We start from the raw sequence: 16,582 nt of genomic DNA on the forward strand, positions 1-16,582 counted from the left end.
CGCGGGGGGAGAGAAAAGTCGCCCCCCTCCAACTCACCGCTTCCCCTCTCCAAACCCCGGAGCCCTTAAAAAATAATAGTAATAATTAAAAAAAAAATCAACAACAACAACAAAAAAAATCCTGCTGTTCAGAGCCTCGGATCCAGGGCGATGATAATCCACAGAGCAAGGCTGGGTGGCGGTGGGGCGAGCGGCACACACACACAAAAAATATTAAATCCACGGAATGACCTTGACAAATTTCCACCCCCCGCCTCCCCCCACCCCCCAAAAAAAGCAACGACGGGAAGAGGAGGGGAGGAAAAAAAAAAAAAAAAAAAAAAAAAAAAAAAGAAGGGGGGGAAGATTTATCTGGATCAGGACGAGGACACCTCGGATTCACTCGGCGCGGAGGAGAGAGGCAGATCCAGGAGGCTCGACCCAGCTCGGGATAATCCAGGCGCGGCGCCCCCTCCCCGGGGGCAGCGCCGCTCCGGGGCCCCGCTCCGGCCGCCGCGCACCGCCGCCCGGCCCCCAGAAGCCGCTCAGTCGGCGCTGCCCGGATGCCGCCCCATTCTCCCCGAGCTGGGACGCGGCGCTAGCACCGCCCGGCCGGCCGCGCATGAGCAGGGCTGCCAGCTGCGCGTCATTCCCCGGCGCAGGCCCGGCCGTGCCCCCGGCCCCCCCCCTTCCTCCTCCTCCTTCCCGCCCCGCTGCCGCCTCAGCTCCCCTCCGCGCGGGCCGGGGGCGCCGCGCCCGCCCGAGCCCCCGGGAAAAGTTTCCCCCGGCCCGGCTCCCGCCCGCGGCCGCCCTGCCCCGGGACACGGAGGGGGCAGCGCCGCGGGCCGGGACAGGGGGTGTGGAGGGGCGAGCTGAGGGGATGGAGGGGAGCCGGGGACCGGGGACGGGCTGCGGCGAGCGGTGGGACCGGGGCTGAACTGCGGCATGGGCTGGGGGTCAAACGATGAGCCCAGGGGCGAGGAGTGAGCTGGGGGTCGCAGGGTGAGCCAGGGACAGGGAACAGGCTGCGGGATGAGTTGAGGATTAAACGCTGAACCGAGGGTCAGGCTGAGGGATCGCTTGGTGGTTCAGGACAACTTGGGGAACACAGGAAGAGCTGAGAGACACGGAAAGAGCAGAGGGATGAGCTAGGGAATAATCTGTGTGTCAAGGGACAAGTTAGCAAGTGAGCTGGTGATGAGGGTGCAGGACACGGGAGCTGGACATCAGAGCTGTAGGTGGGACACGGAGCAGTGTAAGGAACCGAGGGTTAAGACTCATGGAGATGGAAGCAGGAGACCCTGTTCATTAGCCCCTGCTCCCCATCCATTCATCTTGCTGAGGTTTTATTCCTGCAGTGCAGGAAGGGGCTGTTTCCTTTCTTGATTCCCTGCAGTTTCAGGCCCTCTCCTCTCTCCAGGATCGCCGGGCCAAAGGCTTGGTGCTTGGGCATTCCCTTGGGACAGGGACTGCCTTGGTGACCGACTGCGCAGCTGTGCAGTGCCCGGTGCCAAGGACAGCACTGAGGAAGGTGTGCTTGGATCCTGCTCATTTAAAATGGGCAGGCTCCTGCACAGGGCTGTCCTACATATCATGATGGTAGCAGGACTTAATCCTCCTGTTATCGTCTTTTATTGCACAAAGTCAGATATTGCAGCATGCTACCACCACTTCTGGGTACTCTCTTCCTTGTGTGGGTCTGGCTTTGCTCTGTTGGACTGACTTGCCTTAATTCCTTACTTCTTCAGCTGCTTTCACCTTCCCTGGGGGGCAGCCATTAGTTCTGCATGTGAGAGACATTAGAAAGATGTTGTGAAATAAAGCCTAAAGAAATCCATTGAGATTCATGGATAAGGGGAAAAAAACCCATGAAGGAGATTCAGAGTTAGTGGGAGCTGTAGAAGTAAGGGCAGCCAAAAAAATCTCCTGCTGTCTGGTCCCACCGTGTTCCAGCTCAGCCATCACCAGGGATGGTGGTTTCCTCTGGCTGGTGTCCCCAGAAGTAGCAGGCTGGCAGCTGAGTGTCTAACACACTCATCAAAAGTTTCGGTGTGGGCACTTCAATGCCCATTTTCCCACCATTTTCTTATGTTCTTGATCTAATTGTAACAATGGAGCAGTCAAAAATTAACCCGCTTCCACCTAGCCCAAACAGGTTCTTTCAGAAGGGTTTCTGGTGTCTGGCAACAGCGTTGCCCTACCTTACTTAGGCAAGTGCTAAAACGAATATCATCCTCTTAAAATGTAGCATAGAAACGTCATTTAAATTTAAGCCATTTAAAACCAAAGGTAGAAATCCCATGTGTAGTACAAAGCCTCTTAATGCAAATAGTCAGTCATGCATTGCATGCCTCAATCACACTCATATCGGTGTCATTTGTGTCCTAATAAAATCCTATAATCTTTTGCGTGCCAATTAAAGAAGGAAGATAGCTAAATCTGGCTGCTTCCTCGGGTAATTACAGGCTAGTGGGGAGCCAGACAGTTATCTGCCCTGGGTTTTGCTGGACTGCGGATTTCCAAAGGGTATTTCTTCTTCTGTTTCATTAAGTGACTGTACAGTGTTTTTTTAAATGTGTGGTATTTGAAAGGCACAACCAAGATCCCGGAGACGGGATGGGATGTTAATTAAAGGTCTCAGTTTAGATACACCAAGTTTAACAATGGATTTGGTTTAACAACTGCATTTGCTTTGCCAGTATTTTAAGGGACACTTTCTAGAAACAAGCATTTGCACTGAGTTCACTAAGTTGTTTTTACACTGGTGAGCCTGTCCTTTTATTTACAAGGTAATTCCTATGTTGCTTATAAGTACATCATAAGGGTAAGTCATTAAAAAGATAAAGTGGGGCATTTTTAACAGCCCTCTTAATAGGGCTCATCTCACTCCCGTTGTGCTATAGGCCCTCCATCATTAATATGCATTTCTAGTTCTCTTTTTTTCATTCACTTCCAAATTTGCTGACCAACAAGGACAGTGGAAATTGCCTGTAAAGTTCCTTTCTTTATTTCCTGTCAGCAGGGTTATCAAGATTCTCATCCCATGTTTACGTACAGGAGTTTAATGTCACTGGGAACGTAAACCAAAGGTGCCTTCTGGGCAAAGTTGTGAATGCCATTATTTTTTTCAATTAACTCCACAAATTCAGCAGCACTAGGATTGTCCATAGTTATTCTCATTTTTGTATATATATTTTTTCTTGTTGAAAGATGCAGCAGAAGGGTCATCCAAAGGAATTAACAAAATCAAACAGTCCACATGGGAAAGGATGCCTCTGCTTGAAACAGCGTCTCTGAATCAATCATGCCTTTCCTTCCACCAAGGCAATTTCGTGTTTTCAATAGAAAGCAGACCTACAGTGGTTTTGTTTCCCCCCAGCATCAAATGGCATTCCCTGCAATGATATTCATCATGTTATAACTCTAGGTGAATGATAATGGATCAGAGGGAATGAAAACAGATGGATGTTAAAACAGACAATTCCCTGCCACAAACCTGGGAGCCCTCCACTGCTGCCTAGTCCATTCATTCAGTGGATAATTGTATTAGACATTCCAACAATAGAGAGGCCTTCTTCATTAATCCCGAATTTACTGAAAAGAAGCTTTGCAGACTATAGCTCTTTTGGTGCTTAGACAACATCAGGCAAAATTTACCACAGGTTTAAATGTCTAAAACTCAACTGGACAGAATCTAGCACAGAAAATTCCAAAAGCAAGAGAGATGAGTGAGTGAGGCAGGGGACAGGACAACCCAGGAGCAGCACTGCAGCTAGGCAGGGGACACGAACAGAGCTGCAGCTCAGGTGATGCCAAGGAAATTTCTTGAAAAGCTTTCCTCTGGCTGGAGTGCAGGCAGAGCTAAACTTACCAATATTGGCCCTGGGTTTGAGCTGATTGTCCCTTCCCAGCCTCCAGCTCGCCACACGAGCCAGTGAATGCCAATCCCTGCCATGTGATGGGGCACAACCGTTCTGTAACCCTGGTCTGCATCAGGTGACTGGGGCTAAGCAATACAGATCAAGTCTCTTTCCAGCTGTCCTGTGAGTCAGACCTTGATTACAATATTGACATTAACATTTTAATCACATGCACGCTGCTGCGGATTTTAATGACAAACTTGCTGTGCCTTTCCTTTTGAGGATCAGAAATCAGCCCCTGGTTCATGGCTGGAGTGAGGGTGGCATCAGAGCAGCAGCAGGCACAGCAGTAAACTTGGCATTGCTCTTGCCACCAGCCTGCCCCTGGACATTAACCTAGCTGGCAATGAGCACCTCGCTGGAACAGGGACTTTGTTCTCAATTACTCTGTTCCTGTGTCTGGGGCAGTACTGGAAGTTATGAAGAAGGAGAAAGGCGGTGCTTTTGTATCCTCTGTAGCCTGAGGCAATGTGAAAATCTACCCAATCCCTGTGTAACTATCATTTTCGATTCACAGGTACTTTAATCAGGGCAGGATAATCCAGAGACATTTCCTTCTTCCAGTGGGGCTGGGAGCAGGGTTGCTGCTATACTTTTTTCTGCCCAGTGCCATCAGACTGAGGTGAAGAAAATTCAGTGCCAATGAGAATCATGCCCCAAATCTGTGCTGTTCCTCTCACCCCAAACACGCTCCACAATCTGTTGCAAATGCTGCAAGCTGAGTCTGCGAGGCTTTGCTTTGTTAAAGACTGTCATGTCCAAGGTGGAAGGACAACCAAAAGGTCACAATAAATAAACTGAATACAAAATTGCTTAAGGCAATAAAAGGAGACCACAGACTTTCATTACAGCTCTGACATGCACCAGGAGACACTTCAGGATGTTAAATAAGCTGGGGTTTGTGTCTATGGGCTTAGTTGTTTTCTGTTGTTTCTTTCCCTGCTACACCAATACTTTGCCAAAACAATCAGGCTTTAACTGCTTGGTATCCCTTTCACAAACATGGGCTGCCTTTATCACTTGCTTCATCATGGTCATTTGCACTGAAAATACATAATCACTGTCAGAGTACAAAGAATCATTACGAATAATTAGTTACTTCCAATATGGCAAGTCAGTCTCATAAATCTTGAATATTTGGCTTTGGTTTTGGAAAGAGATTCCTTAATGGCTACACTTGTGAGACTCTGTTAATTGATATAAAATTGTATTCAAAATTAAATTTGTTTCAACAGATCTAAATCACCCCAATAAATCAGCTTCAGCCTATCTGCTCTAAGGGTTCAAGTACACTTTTTTTTATTTGCCTTTGGGAGAAACTGTGAGCTTGCAATCAATGCTTAGAGAGCTGGATCTGACCCTCCCCTCATTGACTAATTGCTTCCATATGCTGACATGGGGTGATTTTGCTGCTCTGTGGAGTCATAAAGGAGGGGGTGGAAGGTGCAGCCCCTCTGCCCAGCCCTCCTGCCAGGCTGGTGTGTGGGGAGAGGGGCTTCTGTCCCAATTCACAGCCAGAGTGTGAGGAAGGAATTGCCTGCCTCTGTTCTGAGTGGGCAAAGGAGAGGGAATTTTAATAAGAAAGAGAAGGAGTTCAAGTCTATCTGTAACAGTCAGATATTGAGGATTTATGCTATTATGGGTAATAGCAGTGTGAATGGTAGCTCTTATGATGCTTTTTTTCCTTCTTCAGAGAAACTGTCTTTTTCATCTGATATCATGGGTGAGAGAAGGTGAGAGTTAATAACAATAGCTTAATTTTACTTGACTGTATATACTCTATTTAGCTCCTGAAATTGTTTCAGGACAGGATGTTATTATCTTTATCCTTGCTTTAAACCACAGAAATGGAGCTCGAGAGACAAAAGCCCAGTGTTCCTCTCCCATAATGTCTTTAGTAGGCTGTATTCCTCACCTATGCAGCAGTGAGCCCAAATGCTTCCTGTGATCCTGTGTGGTAAAAATCTGTTGGAAGAATTCCTCATTTGCATCCTGTCTGCATTCGCTGTCTGGAAACTTAAATATCTAATTTTTTTTTTTCTTTCTCCTCCAGGGATCCTTTTGTACCTACTTCATCTCAGTAAAGCTTTCCCCACCTCTCTCCCAGCTGTGTTTCTGCCTGGCTGCTCTCCCTCGGGTGGCAGCTGCTGCCTGCAGCCCTGGGAAGGGGATGCTCCGTGCCTGGGATTTCCATGGCATGGGGTGGCTCTGAGCTCCTCTTGCCTCACCTGGGAAAAGCCTGCAGAGCACCATGCCTGCTGTCAGGCCCTGCTAACACTGTGTCTTGCTTGGTTAGGGATGCCAAAATCCTGTTGGGCTCAGTCATCTATTTAATGATGCTTTTGCTGGCCTTCAGAATGCTGTGAGTGCACAGCCGCCATCCTCACTGCTTGCTGTGTCCTGGTGCAGGGTGTTTAGGGGTGAATAAAAGTCACAATCTTTTCAGTTTTATTGGGTGCAAGTGTTAAAAATTTTCCTTGGGTAGGAGTTGCTTCTGTTTCCAAGTGTCTCAGAGCTTGTGCTCAATTTACTCTTACATTTGTTAAAGCAATGTGTTTCATTTTAATCCCTCAGTGCATATTATTAATCAGCTAATGCTTCAAAGAAAAAAAAAATTAAAAATTCCCAAATGAACAAGAAAGAACCCTCACCCATCCACCTTGGGAAACCTGAAGGTTAAGACTGTAAGTATGGTTTAGTGTCCTAAGCCTGGAAAGTGAGGGGAAAGCTAATAACAACTGATTTAGAGAGGGTACATTTGGCAGTCTGCAACTTGCAGACCTCTCCTAATAAAGGCTGGCAGGGTGTGCAAATGGAGCTTAACACATGGTCATGATAAACAGGTGCTGAAACATTTCTGCAGCATTTCTTCCACTAATATTTTGTGTCTTTAAAGCAATCGTCAGGAAGTTGTGTCATCTTAATTACAGAATCTGGGAGTGAGCTATTTACTGGTAGCTGTGTAACTTGTTAATAAAGGCTTCCCTGCAGTGGGATTTTGGCTCTCTGTGTACCAGCAGCAGGCTAAGCACTGAGGGAGGCTGGCAAAATCACAATGATACACAATTTACACTGGGTCAAGTTACTGTTCATGGCAAGTAGATGAGCTGGACAAGTGTTAAACAGGGCTTCACCTTCACTTCTCTCCATGCCTATGAGGGGAAATTTATTCCCAGAATGGATGAGGCTTAACTAATTACTGCATAGTTGTATGTCCTGGTGTCTTTGGGTCACCAGACCAACTTTGCACGAGCCAAATCAGAAGGGGATTCAAAGACAGAAGAATATAATAGTCAAAAGGGTTGGCTTGACTGCCTGGAATCATTTTGCAAAGGGAAACGTAGAACTGGTAGTTAGATGAAAGGAAAACAGGAAATATGGGAATGGCTCTGTTAGAGTGCATGTGTAATAAGAACTGAATTATCCTTAACACAGAGAATTTTTACATGCACCTCATACTATTGCTAATCTTTTGTTGTCCTTCATCTGATTCGCTGATTTAATTTCACTTCTGCCAATGAAGCGAGGAGCCTCAATTTATTGAGGGGGCTGTGAGGGCCTTTGGAAGGGAATGTATTGAATTTCAGAAAGCATTTTACAAGAAGGTAGCCTGCCACAGTCTTGTGCTGTAGGACTTCCTTTGGAAGCATATATTTCTCCCCCATAAGTCTTTTGAACAGTTTAATACCACACATGTTTCAAGAGAATGAAATCAATAACAATCTGTACCTTTCTAACCTGAAATGCAAGCTCTGCACGGCAGGAGATCAAGCTATGCAATTAACTGTTGTCCTTTCAAAGGAATTCTGACAGATATTTATAGTTTACTGTATTCCATTTTCCTGCCATTGGAATATAACAGTACAACTGAATGCAGCTGACTGGAACTATGAAATAATTATAGCAATAACTATTTCCTTCTCTACTGGGGAAATCTTGTAAAGTGCTGCATGTGGGAACTGCTGATGTTCTTGCCCCTCGAAATCCGGTCCTTACCTTCAGTTTATCATGCATCCCTGGCTAAGTCACCCAAGAGAGAGTTTTTGTTCCATTACCTTCATCTTTTTCTAAAGTCATGTTCTGAATCTCACGTTCATCTTGATGTGGAATGAATCAACACTGTAGAAATAAATGCACTTTAAAAAGCTTTCTATATTTGTGCACGGACAGTGTATGAAGTAGAAAGACCTCTCTGTAGTAAAATAAGTCATATCTTTGTGTGGGAGTTTGGAGCAGTCTGTTAAGAGGAAACTATGCAATATTACCACAAGTGAATAGATTGGCATTTGACTGCTAAGCACTTTGCAAATTTTGATATAAAGGCACTTATTTTATACCCTGAGCTGTCACTGTAACTTATGTGCTCGTGCTGGTGACTTAGTAGCATAATGACAGGCCATTGTTACTGAGCTAATTAGTTTTAAGCAATCTTTCCTAACAGTATGCTTGAGGATGACATTCATTTGCTGCAAACTTATGAGACGTTGATGCATCAGGAAAATAGTGATGCTGAACCTTTGAGGTACCTCTCTTGCTGGCTCAGTATGTGTCTCATCAGGGGACAGTTGCTGTGTTGGACACTTTAGATGCCTCTTGCCACTAGTAATACCCTCAGCTAGTTAGCTTACAGCTAGGGGCTCTAAACTTCCAGCTTTAGGGCTGTAAACCTGCAGAGGAGCTCTGCAGCTTCCAGCTCATGGTGGGATTTAATCGTTGCTTTGCCACATGGCCATTTTCTGTCACTCTGGTTGAATGTCTGCAGATGCTTCCCAGGACTTTGCAAACCAGGATCAAATACATCTGCTGCTTTGGGGAGCAGTGTGGTAGAGGATTGTGGTGTCATTAAAGAAAACCAGAAGTTCAGAGGAGGACAGGTAGAAGTGGAAAAGTCTCTTCAAAGAAAGTATTGGAATTATTTTCCTAACTATGCTCACCAAGGTATAGTAAAGGAAAAGTGTCCAGATGCCCTCTACCTCTACCCACATGGACTGGGCATGAAGTTAACCCCTCCTTCCAACATGAAAAGAATGAGAATAGGGAAGAGAAACTGTTCTCATTTTATTCTCACAGGTGGCACCGACAGCTTGTGGCTGTTGAGTAATACTGTATTGTGCAGCTGCCTTAGAAACTGGTGGTACTGAGTCATTCCCAGGTAATAATTTTGTTTTGGAGTCCCCCCCACTTGTATTAAGACTGGGTGGATAAATGGTGGTACTGTAACAGGAGGAAAAATTCAACAATCAACCTCTCCCAAGTTTGCATTTCCTGGAACTGTTCTCATAAATGTGAAGTCCACTAGAAGGGAAGAAGTGAAGGAAATGGAGAATGTCCTCTAAGTTAACCAGATCTGGGAGCTTCCCGTGTTTTTCCCTCAGGGGCTCTGGAATGCAGCTGCCTGACCCTCTGGTGTAGCAAAACCTGAGTCTGCACCCCAGCCTGTGGGACTCAGCTTCTGGAAGTTTGTGCACAGAGGGCAGATTTGGGGTTTCTGCACAGGGAGCTGGTGTGTGTGTGCAGATCAATACCAGAGCTGAGAACTCTCCTCCTGAGAGGCCTGCAGCAAACAGTACATTATTTATGTGCTCCTCTCCTCTTTCCTGTGCATTATGTAAATACTAATCAAGGTGAAATTGGACTCAGCCATGTCTAATTTTGATTTGGATATTTGCAATATCCAAGCAGAAATCATTCTAATGGTCTTCTAGAGGGGTCCTGGGGTTTTCCAAGACTTGGCATGGGCTTAAGGCAGAGTCCCTGTGTAGGCTCATAGCTGACTGGTGGAATCCCAAGAGCTGGTGCTTTGTTGTTCCCAAGCCTTGCCTTCTCCTTTGCCTACAACAGAAATGTGAAAAAGAACATTCCTGTCCAGCCACTGCCCTCTGACCACAGCTGATGTTACTCATTCTGATAAGCAGCAGCAGCTTTTATTCCATTTAGCCAACATTTTGTTGGCTTGGCATCCTCTCCCTCACATCCTTGAGTTTTTCACTTTGTGTTTATGACTCTCTCAGTGAGTTTTTTTTTTCCAGTTCAGCTGGGAGCAGGGGATTTCTCTGGGAATGTTTCACAGCTTTCAATTTGTTCTGTGGTTTCAGCAGTCTAGTGTTGGTTGTTCGTATTTACTTACTTACAGCACTGCTGTATTTTTTCACCTGTCTGTAGATCTGGGGGAAAAAAAAATAAAAAGGTGCTTTGCTGGCAGTGTTGCCAACCAAAGTCTCTTGTTCTTCTGTGGTGAGAGCTGGGGCACTGCAAGGCTGCCACGATGTGCATGGGTGTGCCTGCTGAGCAGGGCAGCTATTAGTTCTGTGCATGATGATGGTTTCTGTGATGTGCATGGCTTTCTCTGTTGGGAAATGAACTGTGAACACCTACTCATTTTTCATAGGCCAAATTACAGTGCTGTTTCTGCTCTCTGAATTGCCTACACCTCAAAAAGAACGTCCCTGGGATCCTTTAGTGCAATAGTAATGAAATAGCTGGGGCTGAGCAGCTCTTCTGTTAGCAGGAACCACCTCTATAAATTTAGCCATTTGCTTTCTGCCTGGCAGACTTCTGATGCACTTGATGTACTTCTTCACCCTTTTATTTTTTTACACTAGAGGTAGCCTTTGTATGCTTCTTGCTTAAGCTTTAACTGTGATTAAACCAAAGGAAGAGATTTTGGAGTCAGTGAAATTTTGCTTAGACTTCTGTGTCACTCTGAACAGCTCAAAGGCAGCAGCTTAGAGAAAGCAAATTAAAGTAGACATTACTACTTTCCTTGAGGGAAGGGGAAAAGCATTACCAGTAGCATTGCTGCTAAAATAAATAATACAAATTCAGACCTTGGAAACAAAGGAGCATAACTCTCAAAAAATTCATTCCCAAGTTGGAATTCATATGCTTCCACACTTGCATCTTTGGATGATCATTAAATTCTGTTTGTGCTTTGTAGTCTAAGAGTTCCCCAGTGGTACTTAACAGCTCAAATATTTGTGCATGAGGGATTTTTTTATTTCCTTCTCCTCTAGTTTTGGGGTGATTCCTGATTTGGTCTAGAAAAAAAAAAAAGAATTGCTAGTGGAGCTTTTGACTCTTGAAGTAGCAGGACATGGCCAGTAATAAACTTGTAGTGGAGCAGAGCCCATGAGAAGGAGGGGAGAGGGCCCTTGATGAAATGGGAGCTCTGGGATCTGTCTCATCAAGCAACTGCCAGAGCTGCCTTCCACCTCCAGGCTGACCGTGGAGAACTCATGCCAGTGCATTACCTTCTCCCAGGGAATCAGGTGTGTGTCTGCACACAAAGATGGTTTCAGTCTCTCTGATTTTCCTAATGTTACATCACAGCCTGTGTGTTTACACAGATGTCTTTTGTTGACTTCAGAAAATAAAAATCCATTTTTCCTCACTGTTCTGAGGTTTGGCCACTGTGGTCAAAACTGTGAAAGGTTTTCCTTAAAATCAAGCTTTCCAATGCAGCAGGACAGAAAGAATACTGCCAGACAGTCAATTTGAGCTTCAGAGCTGTGCAGGTACTTAGAAGTGCAATCCATCAGGTCCTCTGATCTACAAGTCTGGCTGAAATCTTGCAGCAGTCAGCATGACATTGCTCCCAGTCACATCAAGTGTGACGAATTGCTAATAGATGTTTTGAAAGGAGAACTTAAATTAGCTTCCCAAAATTCACCTCAAGAATACCGGGTCTGTCTGCAGCTTGGCTGCTAAGGTATGATTTTAGCCTATTTTAAAAAGTCACTAACTCCAGTGCTGTTTGGTTTTTCACTCCCCCCTCGCCCCCAGAGCTGCCATTTTAACTCGTGTTTGGCTGGCTGTTAAACAATCCTGTGTTCTGCTGGAGCAGACAAACTGTGCTGGCAGGTGACTAAGATCAGAAGGAAAACTAGGTATGTTTCTTCCTTCTTGGTGGCTGTGGCTTTCAGTTCAGAGCAAAGGCAGGCGTGTAAAGCCTGTAATGTGGCTGCTGTAGGATGTGTGCAGGGCTCCCGTCAGCTCCCATTACCTTCGTCTGTACACGGAGCTCAGAGTAAACTGCCGCGTGACCAGCAGCATGAACCCAAGCACTTGGCCATCCTGAGCAGGGAAAAGGAGCATGTTCTGATCCTGGACTGCTCCTGAGAGGGCAGAGGATGTTCATAACGTGCTTCCTCAAAGCAGAAAGAATTCGAGTCGGCATCTGCTGCGGGCAGGGCTCTTCACTGAGGCAAAGTTGCTCAGCTTTGTGCTGAGCAGCTGCCCCTGAAAAACAAAGGAGGATGGAAAGGGTGATCGTCCAAAAAGTAGAATGAATGTGAAAAAGCAAATTTCCAGAGAGGGTGGGTGTAGATCTTTAGCTGTGCTGCTGCTAATGGGTTGCTCATGGCCCAGACTTGGGTTCCAAGCAAGTTTGCCCAAAAGTCTGAGTGTCCATCATATGTCGGTCACTTCCTTGCCTCAGCCTTTTCTCCCTGGTTTGGATTGCCAGTTCAGCAGGGAGCAGCTGCAGGGGACAGTGGGACAGAGTGCTGGAACTCATTTTGAAGTACCTGCTTTATGCTTTGCGAGAGCAGCTGGAGAGAAGGGATAAATTACTATAAATTGCCAGCCTATGCAAAAAGGTGTTTGCATAAATTATTGGAGAGCCCACTTGAACTTGTTGAGCAGTGCTCCCACCAGCATGAAGAGGTCACTTAACCCTCTGTGCGGCCCTGCAGCGGAGCCCAGTCATGCATTGCAGAATTCCATGAGCTCCACCATTTTTCTTCTGAGCGTTGCCCAGAACTGATGCAAAGTGACATCTGACAGCACAGGCAAAGCAGTGACAATGCTCTGAGACACTAATAATAGCTGTAGAGCTACAGCAGTTTCCCTCCATCCTTATTTTTTATTAGATTCTCCCCCCTTTGGTGAGGAAATGTTGTCATCCCTGGCACAGTTTATCCTTGGAAACCACCTTTGCTGAGCCATTTAATCACAAGGCTGGCTGCACAGTGGAGTCAATGTGCTGGGAATGCTCCCACCATAATCTCTTTAAAGAACAGCTGATACCTCATTGAGAACTTTGAAAAAAAACCCACATTCCTCTTGGGTGATCCTTGCCAGAAGTTAGGAGCAGTGAGGGGTGCTGACAGGGTGAGGCTGAATCATCTCTGGAGCAGCGTGGCAGCAAACACCCCTAGAAAAGCAGGCTGCAAATCCTGTGCAGGCTCCTTCTCTTCCCCCCTCCATTTCCTTTGTTACTAAGGAGATTTACATTGAAACAAGCTCTGCAGGAATCCTCAGGTTCCTTGCAAGCAGATCTTAATATTTCTACTCATTTATAATTAGTAAAAGAGAGAGGATATTGGAAAGGCTTCCTGTGAGGGATTCTTGGGGCTAAGTTAGAGTAAAAAGGGAAAAATTATGAGTAGCCCTCAAAACCTCAGTTGTGTGGCTGTGGTCAATTTGATGGGAACCCAAAGGCAATCCCAGGGGCAGAGCAGTAATGTGAGTTGCTTCAGTAGGACAGAAGTAGATCCATCTTTGTTATTGTTTTTGTGTTTTTGTTTCATGATCTCCTGCTGCAGTTGTTTGTTCCTTGCACTCTTGCTTATTTCTGAAGGTTATTTATCTTCTTATCTATTTATCTGTTATTTATCTTTTGTTTAACTGTTGGAGTCAATGGTCTTAAAGGCCTTTTCCAACCTAAACACTTCTGTGATTTTATGATATCACTCTGCTGTACCGAGGTCAGCTGCAAGGCTGCAAAGAGCAAATGAGGTTTCAGGATGCCTGGATTTATTCAGAGAGCCAGGTGTTTTTAACCAGTGCTCCATGGACAGGGAAGACAAGGAGCACTGATTTTTTGGGGTTTTTTTGAGTGCTGGAATTACAGGAAGGAATGGATGCCTGAGGAGGACCTTAAAGAAGAGTTTAGGCACCTAAATCCTAAAGGATCATCCTGACTGCTCCCGCCTGCTCCTGTAAGCAGCTGAGTATCCCCACCAAGAGGGTTCCTTAGGTACTTAGAGCTCTCCTCTGCATGCCCAGAATGATCCAAGTCTTGTTGGTGCTGAACTGCTCCAATCTGATCTCCCTCCTAAGCCTGTCAAGATTAACAGGCTGGCTTTCTGCTGCCTCCTTTGAGGCTGTGCTGGTGGCACAGGCAGAGCCCTGTGCCTGCAGCCCTGCACCACCAGCACAGACAGCTGCTGCTGACATTCCAAAGCAGGGGAAGAGCCAGGGACATCCTGCTGCTGTAAAATAGCACTGAATATTAAATGGAAAACAGGGAGTTGTTGTACAAGCAGTGGGGGTTTGTCCAGTCCTGTGTGCTCCTCTGCTGCAGCAGTCTTGGCAGACTTTTCATTTTTGCTTTGCAATAGCCTCGTCTCTCCCATCTTTCTGATATCCCTGTTGTCATTTCCCTCTACCTCTGACATCTTCATGCATCTCTGCCACTTTCCTGTTGTTTTCTCAGAGCCCCTACATTCAGCTGTTTCATAGCTTCTGCTTTCTCCTGTGTCCTCTGGCTGCTGCTGGGAGGGAGAAAAACCCAAAAGAAAACCCAATGGCTCGAGTGTGGGTTGTTGGGAGCAGTATCTGTGCTGGGCAATGTGATATCCTGTGTGTGTTAGAGAAGTTCTGCATGCAAGGGAGTGCTGAGCAGTTTTCCAGTGCCATCTGTCTGAGTCCACGTGGCCAAGGGAGGTCTGGAGTTTCTTTTAAACTAAAACAGTCTAAAGTAATTTTGATGCAAGGCATAAATTGGCAGAATTTAGTCCATAGGGTGGGCAACATGGAAAATGCTTTGAGAATGGAATTGTTGGAGATTATTCAGTGTGAAGGTCAATGGAAAGAAAGCACAGAGAAAGGAGGAATTGGTAGGTTCCTGTAAAAGAGCAGCTGAAATCTTAGAATGATAGTTTCCTCCCACCTCAGCCCCCATCTCATCTGCTGGTGTCTTAGTGTGTATTCAGCAAGCTAACAGCATCAGGTCCTCTTTCACCTTGGCAGCACCACTGGTGATACTATTATCCACCTCTATGGTTACTGATTCTTTTTGCCAAGTGTTCCACACCAGTATTTTTTTCCCATGTTGATTATGCAGAATCTTCTGACCTTTAGAAATATGGCACTTCTGAGTGCTGCAGTGGAAACCTGCCTTTCCGTTTACATCTCTCCTCAATTCCCTGAGCATTGCTATAAAACACACTTCTTTTCTTTTATTTTTTTTTTTTCTTCCCCTTCCAATATATTATATTCTTGTGGATTTAACCCTCAGGAAATCAACATCTGGTACCAATTATTGTTCTTAAGCTGAGGTGGCTGAATCTCCTGCCTTACAGCAGTGAAGGTCTAGAATTCCTTTAGCATGGGGAGTCCATCAGCAAAGGCAGAAGCTTTCTGTGAGATGAGGATATTGGCACACTTCCCAGCACCTGTTGGTAGCACAAAGGGGTATGTTACAGGCTGGGCTGTACAATCCCAGGGTAAAGAAACACCGTGAGGCCATTAAACACCCACTTTAAATGGCACCTTTGATCAAATTCCTCACCAAAGGCAGCATTGCTGTGCAGTCCTGTGTTCCTGCTTTGCAGATTACATCCCCAGATGTACAGCTCTCTGGAGACCAGAGGGGAAGGAATGTCATGCACACAATAGAGCTGGAAAAACCTTCTGTCTTAATGGTGTCCCATCAAATCTTATCTGATAACCTCTCCTTTTGAAAGTATGTGGAAAGCCAAAAATAAGAACAAAGCAAACCATAGACACAGACTTGCCCTGACCTGTCTTCTAGGCTGTATCTCTGTGGAGCTCTCCTTGCTTGCTCTACTTGTCTTGCTGTGACCTCTCTCTCTCATCTTGCTATCAAACTCACTTGCTGGTGTGAGAAGCTCCCCCTCCCTTCCTCCTTTCCAGCCTCTCCTGTTTGTAACAGCTTCCTCATGCTTGTCTGCCTTATCCACTTTGTCTTATATTTTCAGCAGAGATTAGAAATATCTTTTCTTCTGACTCTCAAAGTTCTGAATTCCTCTATCTTCCTGCCACTGCTTATCTTGCTGCTGTATTTTTAAACTCTAATACACTCCAGGATATGGTTGTCATCAGGGACACTTGAACAAAGTAAAAGTAGTGTAGCAACCTTCCAAAATTCTCAGCAGAAGTGCTTTGTCAAAATAAGAAAGTTCAAGGAGTAAAAATCTATATCTATATTTTTTTTGTTGTTGAATAGTGACAACACATGATAGCAGAATGATTTTGGATCATGTTAACTGCATTCAGCCTCTGCCTGGGATATCTACAGCTGCTTTTGTGGTAAAATCTCTTCTGCTCTGACCCATCAAGTATTGTATCACTTCTAGTTTAAAGCCTCTGTGGTACTGGGAGGCTTGCAGCAGCTAATTACCAGCAGTGTGGAAGGCAAAGGATTGCTGTTAGCCCAGTCTTTCTGACTGCACAGATGAGATTTCGAGCAGAGGAGGAACCATAGCTTGTAGCTGGTGTCAGACCAGAGAAATGAGCTCTGCCTTCCCCATCCCAGCTAACAGCAAAGGCTGGGCCATCCTTCCTCTCCTCTGGGGCTCCCTCCAAAGATGAGGTGTGAGGTTCTTATCTGAGTGCTCACTATAAGCTTTGAGCTTAATGAAAAGGCCCTGAACACCTCAGTTTTCAGAGTCTAAAGAAGAAAAGTACCAGATCTTTTTGGCCTTCAATTGAGGAGG

Source organism: Pyrgilauda ruficollis, unplaced genomic scaffold (genome assembly GCF_017590135.1).
Source record: "Pyrgilauda ruficollis isolate IOZ18807 unplaced genomic scaffold, ASM1759013v1 scaffold9, whole genome shotgun sequence".
In the NCBI taxonomy this organism is placed as follows: Eukaryota; Metazoa; Chordata; class Aves; order Passeriformes; family Passeridae; genus Pyrgilauda; species Pyrgilauda ruficollis.